This window comes from Pollachius pollachius (genome assembly GCF_949987615.1).
Source record: "Pollachius pollachius genome assembly, chromosome: 11".
In the NCBI taxonomy this organism is placed as follows: Eukaryota; Metazoa; Chordata; class Actinopteri; order Gadiformes; family Gadidae; genus Pollachius; species Pollachius pollachius.
In genome coordinates, this window is record NC_136944.1 from 13,684,571 (window position 1) to 13,692,437 (window position 7,867).

General features: G+C 48.2%; 1 long non-coding RNA gene across 1 annotated transcript; it reads left to right on the forward strand.

The window, feature by feature from the left end:
* Window positions 1-1,155: 1,155 nt before the first annotated feature.
* Window positions 1,156-1,894, forward strand: LOC307083137. Its single transcript, XR_013812270.1, has 3 exons — window positions 1,156-1,176; window positions 1,254-1,328; window positions 1,431-1,894. It is a non-coding gene; the product is annotated as an uncharacterized lncRNA (long non-coding RNA).
* The last annotated feature ends 5,973 nt before the right edge of the window (window positions 1,895-7,867 follow it).

A 7,867-nucleotide genomic window follows, 5' to 3' on the forward strand; every position in this document is an offset into this window, starting at 1 on the left:
CTTTTGTAAATGCCATATATACAATACATTCGGATCGCATGATAGGAATATATCTATTCCGAGTAGAAATTGGATCAGAAGTGTCCATGTAAACGCGGCTAGTGTGTTGGATTCATGTTAATGTGTATTTAAAGACATTTCAATTTATCAAAAAACTTGCAGCGGGGGAATATAAAAAAAAGGTCTAATCAACCAAAACCTTCGCGACCCCTAGGGGGACCGCAGAGGTACTGCAGGGGGGTCGCACATTAACATGAATCCAACACACTAGCCGCGTTTACATGGACACTTCTGATCCGATTTCTACTCGGAATAGATCTATTCCTATCATGCGATCCGAATGTATTGTATATATGGCATTTGCAAAAGTGGTATCCCCAGTTGAAGACCTCTGCACAAGAGTGTTCAAACATCAACACATTAACTGTATTGTATGCGTTTAACATAACAATAGTTATTTTCCCTCCTGGGCAAAGGGAACGATCTTGCGCCCCAAGGGGTGCTTCGGCGAAAGGAGGCGTGTTCTGGCGCAAACGTTCCCAGGTGCTATTTTGCAGTTTCAGAAACCACTTGCGCCACAAACCAGGAAATACCTGGTTTAAAGTCAGTGGCGCGTTGTTGAGATGCTATTTTAAGGGCGCATGCATAATGTTGCTTGTGCACCTCGCGCATACACTTTGCTTCTCTCATCTACCTAGCCACACATTCTTGGTAAATTATTTGGGAAAGAACAGCTGATACAGCGGTAATAAGTTGTACTTTTAAATCAATGCATCTGCAAACACCGTACAGCAAACAAATATTTTCTTGACACAGACATCGTGTACATGCCCATAACTTTTAGGATGGATGAGTATTTGATTGTGAGAAAACATTGTTTTACCGCGAGTGAGTGTTAAAAAGAATGAATGAATCAGGGCGCGTGTGTGTATGTGTAAAATAATAAATGAATGCGGGCACGCGTATGTGCGTCCATCTGTTTAAACACACGCAAACTAAACACGTGTAACGTATGGGACGCTAGGACCCAGGTCACCAGGTGGGGAACCTAGCAACAGCAGCCTCACAGTACATGAGACTAGGATCTCGCGGGACTTTGCAAGTCCACGTTTGTTCTCGTAGCTCACCCTCGTCCATGCTCCTGTTGCCGGCGTCGCAGGTCTGAGAAGAAAAGAGGTACAAACACTTTTCTGGGTCTATATGCTTGTGTTTAATGTTGAGTTTAGATTATTTACCTCTCCTTGCATTCTTAGTGTGTCGGTTGGTGCCATGAGGGTTAAACTGCATGGTACCTCGTACCTGTAGGCCTTACCTCGTAGCAGTTTAAGGTGGGAGCTACTAATAATGTCCACCTAATATGATGTTGCCACCCGTCTGCTGCTGTACATTCGGTGGTTTATTTAACTTTGTATTTCCTGTTATATTTGTAGATATTAATCATCAGCACTTTATGACAAGCAGCATTAGCTGTCCCAGTCAATCTACTGTATTACCTGGATGCGCTACAGCTTAGCTCAAAGCAGGTACGAGAGACTGGGCATGGGTATCATCTGGGTCAGTTTTAATAATACTGTTGAATTTCTTGTAATGTATTTATTCGGTCCTGTAGGCTGAACTGGCGACACACGTCGGCAGGGCAGCCACTGTTCTCTCCTCCCAGAAATCCTTATAATTAGTGTCTCCATTTTTGTTTTGTTGCGCTTACCTTGATAGTTGTGACCATCCACCTTTCCATGGTGTCGTAGAATTTAATGTTTGCTCTGGAAGTGTGCAGTGCCTTCGAACCTATAAGTATACAGTGTTTTGAGCTGTTTAAGTGTGCAGTGCCTTTGAACTTTTAAGTGTGCAGTGTTTTTTAAGTGTGCAGTGTCTTTGAAGTGTGCAGTGCCTTCGAACCTTTAAATACATAACAGTATTCACCTGGTTATGTGTGTGTCCAACTCTAGGTATCAGCCTTATCAAATACAAAAGTATTGATTTTATTGTTGAGGGGATATTGTTAAAATAAACTTTATTTTTGTACAACTTCAAGAGCCTCTGCTTGTCCTTGCCCTAATAGGTATTAACCTGAGTGGGGAGTGGTTGCTGTAGATTAGTCACACTGCGTGTAGTCCAGGGTCTCTCCCCTTTAAAGAGAGTGGCGTTGTCATACACAAGTAATCCTAGTGCCGGTCACATTTGGCGTTGACGGCAGGATTAGCGGAGGCTTTTTTTTTTTTTTTGTGTGTGTTTTGTTTTTGTTTTTTTTATTTATTTGGAGGCACTAAGGTAGCAAAGGTTGGGGGTGGAGGAGGAGGACAGTGGTTGCCCAAGAGGACATCCACCGCACTCTAGCTGCAACACCGCCCTCTAGCTGCAACGCCGAACCACCAGCGTTTTACAAACACAGTGGACAAAGACATTATTCTTGGGGGGGGGTTCGCTTACCCATGTCCAAGAATTGATTGTTGGGTGTGTTTTTTTTTTTTTGTTTTTTTTGAGAAAGTCAATTAAAATGTCTGAATCAGAGGAACAAATCAGAGCCTTGACTGAACTTGTTCAGCAACTAAAAGCAGAAAATAATAGACTCAAAGATGGGGGAAACGGAACAGTAAATGTAGAGGCCCCTGGGCCATCTAGCCGTGTAGTAACTAATAATGTCAGTAGTGATTCAACGGGGCGGGTGTACATGTATGCACCAAGAGAGAGGAAATGTCCACGGTTTTCAGGAGATATAGCTCAGGATGGGTTAACTGTAGAAGACTGGGTAGAAGAAGCAAAAAAGTCACTGTCTGTGCAGCACACACAGGTTGAACAAGCAACATTTCTTTGTGATCTGCTAGATGGGGAAGCTAAGCGGGAGGTCAAATTTAGCTCTCCAACTGATAGAGCCACACCAGAGGCTATTTTCACAATACTGTTTGATAATTTTGGGTGTGATCAAACATATGTGAGCTTACAGAGACAATTTTTTCAACGCCGGCAACAGGATAATGAGTCCATACGTGAGTTTTCCCATGCTTTGTTGCATTTGATGGAACTACTTGAAAGTAAAGATCCAAGGGGGGTTTCAAATTCAGATTTGGTGATTCGCGACACATTCATTGAAAACGTACGTGACACCAAATTACAGCGTGAATTGGCCCACTTGGTTCGGCAACATCCTAACTATTCCTTCAAAGATGTACGTAATGCAGCTATCAAATGGGAAAAGCGAGGGCCCCCTGCTTGTGGACAAAGAGCACGAGCATACTCCTGTGATTCAAATGCTTCAGGATTAGGTCAAGGTGATGTCGACACCAACGCTATTGCTGCTAGGCCCAGTGATGAGCTGGCAGAATTGAAGGAGTGTTTACGTAAACAGCAAGTACAGCTAGATGCCATTCTTAAACACTTAGGCTCTTCGTCCACTGCCCCTAATTATACAAGCGCCCAGGATCCCCCCAGCAGCAGCAGGCCAAAACAATACCAGTTCCAGCCAGATGGAAAACCAATATGCATGCGGTGTCACAAGGCAGGTCATATTGCTAGATTTTGTCGGGTTGAAATGGGTGGTCTCCCTGGGGGGGTGGGATCACGGGGACGGGGCCAATGGGTGGGAGCAAGAGTGAATGCAGTGGAGCAGCAGGAAAACTAGCGCCCTCTGGTGTTGGGAACCCGATACCAGAAGGGGGATTTGTGGGTTCTAAACAGGCAAGTCTGGCATCCCGGCTAATTGGACGCTGCCCAGTAGTAAAGATCAGAGTAGGGGGGGTGGAGGTGCCGTCCTTACTTGATACTGGATCAATGGTAACTACTGTAACACAGGCTTTCTTTGAACAGTATCTGATGCCACAAACAAATGAGCAACTGAAATCTTGTACCTGGCTCAAATTAACAGCAGCTAATGGATTAGATATTCCATATTTGGGGTATGTGGAGTTAGATGTTGAAGTCCTCGGCACCACCCTTCCACAGATGGGCATCCTGGTGGTAAAAGACCCTCCTGATCCAGCTTCCCAACAAAGGAAAACTGTAGTACCTGGTCTGTTGGGAATGAACATTATCAGTGGCTGTTACTCTGTATTATTCAGGGAACATGGTGACAATCTCTTTTCTTCTCCTCTAGTAAAACAAGCTGAGAGGGAATGGGGGCGTGCATTGTCAGAGTACCAACAGATGGACCGCCTCTTGCAGACCGGCCATGTAGGGGAGGCTGTGACACCACCGGGACCGGCAATCCGGATACCAGCGGGCTCCCTACAGTTTGTCCAGGCCACCTGCAACCAAGGCCCAGGCCCAGCCCTTGGTACTGTATTGCTGGAGCCTCTGCCCTATGGAAAAGGTCGGTTACCCATGAACCTGCTCATATCTAGCGCCCTCCTCACTGTTTCCAGAGGAACTGTCAACATCCCTGTTGTTAATGTTGGTGAGGAAGACCAGTGGCTGAGGTCAAAAACAGTGTTGGGGACGTTACATTTGGCCGATCTACATTCCTCATCCCAGGCTGTACAGGTGGAGGAGCAGACACAGGACGAAGGCCGACAGGTGGTATTCATCCAGTCTACGGCAGTAGAGGCCTCTTCCCCCCACCCCCTCCCTGGCCTGAGTGAACTGAATTGGCCCGATCTCCCTGTTAATGATGCACAAGCAGCCAAGAGTTTGCTGACAAAGTACCGAGACGCATTCAGCCTGGATGATGGGGATTTGGGCTGTACTGACCTGATCTACCACGAGATCCCACTGATGGATGACGTCCCTGTTCGCCAGCGGTACCGCCGTCTCCCCCCATCTCAATTTTCACTGGTCAAGTCCCACATACAAGAACTGTTACAGCGAGGGATTGTGAGAGTGAGCTCCAGCCCTTACTCCTCCCCCATCGTAGTTGTCCAGAAAAAGTGTGGTGACATCCGGCTGTGTGTCGATTATCGACAACTCAACGCCAAGACGAGGAAAGACGCATATCCGCTGCCGCGCATTGAAGAATCTTTGGATGCTCTTACTGGTGCCAAATGGTTCTCAACGCTCGACTTGGCAAGTGGATACAACCAGGTGCCAATGTCAGAGAGAGACAAAGAGAAGACGGCATTCTGCACCCCGTTTGGCCTCTTCGAGTTCAACAGAATGCCATTTGGACTTTGTAATGCGCCAGGAACTTTCCAGCGCCTAATGGAACGTATCTTCGGGGATCAGAGTTTTCAGTCATTGCTGCTGTATTTGGACGATATCATAATTTTCTCCACATCCTTCAGTCAACACCTGCAGCGGTTGGAGATGGTCCTGAGTCGGCTCCAGCAGCATAACCTGAAACTGAAGATGTCTAAATGCCATTTTTTTCAGCGGGAGGTGCGATACCTTGGTCATATCATCTCCCCTGCCGGTGTGGCAACCGACCCAGAGAAGACCAGGGCAGTGGCAGAGTGGAAGCGCCCATCCACCGTCACTGAATTACGCGGCTTCTTGGGTTTTGCCTCCTTCTACAGGCGTTTTGTAGAAGGGTTCGCAAAGCATGCAGCCCCGCTTCATCGACTGGTTGGAGAGCTAGAAGGAAGCAAGAAAAAAACAAGGTCAAAGGTCAGTGCCAAGTTGGAAGGACAGTGGAGTGAGTCATGTGAAAAAGCATTTCAGACACTTAAAAACAAGCTTGTCACTACTCCTGTCCTTGGCTACGCGGACTTCAAGAAGCCCTTTATCCTAGAAGTGGATGCCAGCCACCAGGGCCTGGGTGCAGTACTTGCTCAAGAACAGGATGGAGCCCGTCGGCCAATCGCATTTGCCAGCCGGGGGCTTAGACCAAGTGAACGACCCCCTGAGCTACCTCCAGACGGCCAAGCTAGCAGCTGTAGAGCAACGGTGGGCATCCGAATTGGCCAGTTTCAACTTTGACATTAAATACCGCCCCGGAGCAGCCAACCGTAATGCTGATGCCCTTTCCCGTCAACCGAACACCCCAGCCGTACATTCCATTTCTGACATCGTGCCTGGTTTTAACATTCCATCACAAACGACTGGCTCCAAAAAGTACTCTCCCACACAACCACAGCTCACTGGTAACGTCATGGCAGTGGACGCAGCTCCGGTGCGGGAGAAGGCTGATCTGCAGGCCCTGCAAGCCACAGACCCAGTGGTCAAAGCATTTCTCCCCTACTGGAGGAGAGGACGCCCCCCAGACAGAGCAGAACGGTCTAGAGAACCCAACCAGGTTTTGGAGCTTGTCCGACAATGGAGGAGAATCAAGGAAAAGGGCAATGTGCTTTACAGAGAGGTACAGATGCCCCCAAGCCGACAGACAGTTCACCAGCTGCTATTACCAAAAGCACTACAAGCAGAAGTACTGACCAGTTTACATGACAATCACGGCCACCAGGGGGCAGAAAGGACGACAGCCTTGGTCAGAGAAAGATGCTACTGGCCAAATATGCGTTCAGACATTGACCAGTGGTGCAAAGAGTGTGAACGTTGCATCATTGCCAAAGCAGTGCGGCCCTCAGTCCGGACATCCATGGGACATCTGACGGCCTCCAAACCTTTAGAGGTTGTTGCCATTGACTTTACCACCTTGGAAAGAGCCAGTGATGGGAGAGAGCATGTCTTGGTCGTGACCGACGTTTTCTCCAAATTCACTCAAGCATATCCAACATCGGACCAGAAGGCCCATACTGTTGTTAAAATCCTCACGGAAAAATGGTTTTACACCTATGGAGTGCCTAAAAGAATTCATTCGGACCAAGGCCGCAACTTTGAAGGTGAACTACTCAAACGCCTTTGCCAGCTGTATGAGATTGCAAAAAGCAGGACGACCCCTTACCACCCAGAGGGAAATGGACAATGCGAGAGGTTTAATCGAACCCTTTTTGATCTTCTGCGCTGCCTCCCAGGAGAGAAAAAGCGAAAATGGCCTCAATTGCTCCCCCAGTTGGTGTTTGCTTACAATACAACAGTCCACCAGTCAACAGGTCATTCACCATACGAACTGATGTTTGGTCAGAAACCCCAGCTACCTGTTGACCTACTACTGGGGCAAGCGGATGAGGAGCCAGCTTCAATCACACCAGATGACTGGGTCACCAAGCATCAAGATCACTTGGCTTCTGTGTATGTGGCAGCTAAAAAGCATTTGGAGGCAGCTGCCACAGCCAGAGAGCAGCGCCAACCTCCAACAACCACAGCCATCCTTCCAGTTGGCACTCTGGTCTATCGGAAGAACCATGTACTAGGACGTAGAAAAATCCAAGATGTCTGGGAATCAACAGTTTACCAAGTGGTGAAATGCCTGGATAATGTCGGTACAGTATACAAGATCCAGTCCCGATCCAACCCAGAACAGCAGAAAACTGTTCATCGCTCTGAACTAAGACCAATCACTGAGAGAGGCGTGCTGGTCTCAGAACCACTAGTGGCTCCCCCTCCCCCCAGACAGAGGGATGAAACCCCCCCCTTAGGAAACGCTAGCGAGGATGAGGACAGCAACAGCAGCCTTCTGTCAGGTTTCATCAGCTCCCCCTGTAACGTTAGCTCTATTGCCGAACAGGAGCCAGCCCCAGACCCCCAGCCCCCAGAGACTGGCCTTGTGTCCATGGAAGAACCTGAAGGTCTCCCAGAGAGCAATCCACCCTCTCCTGAAGGGCCAGAAACAGCCCTCCAGTTCTTGTTGGGACCAGAGATGATACGACGCTCCCACCGAACCACAGCTGGGCAGCATTCAAACCCATTCCGTCTACCCCAACCCCTAGCCCAACGGCCCCCAGACCCTTTAGCACACAGGCCACGAGACTAATGTTCCTGCTAAGTAAAGTGAGTTATGTCACCGGGACGGCGACCTTTTAAAGTGGGGGTGTATGTAACATATGGGACGCTAGGACCCAGGTCACCAGGTGGGGAACCTAGCAACAGCAGCCTCACAGTACAT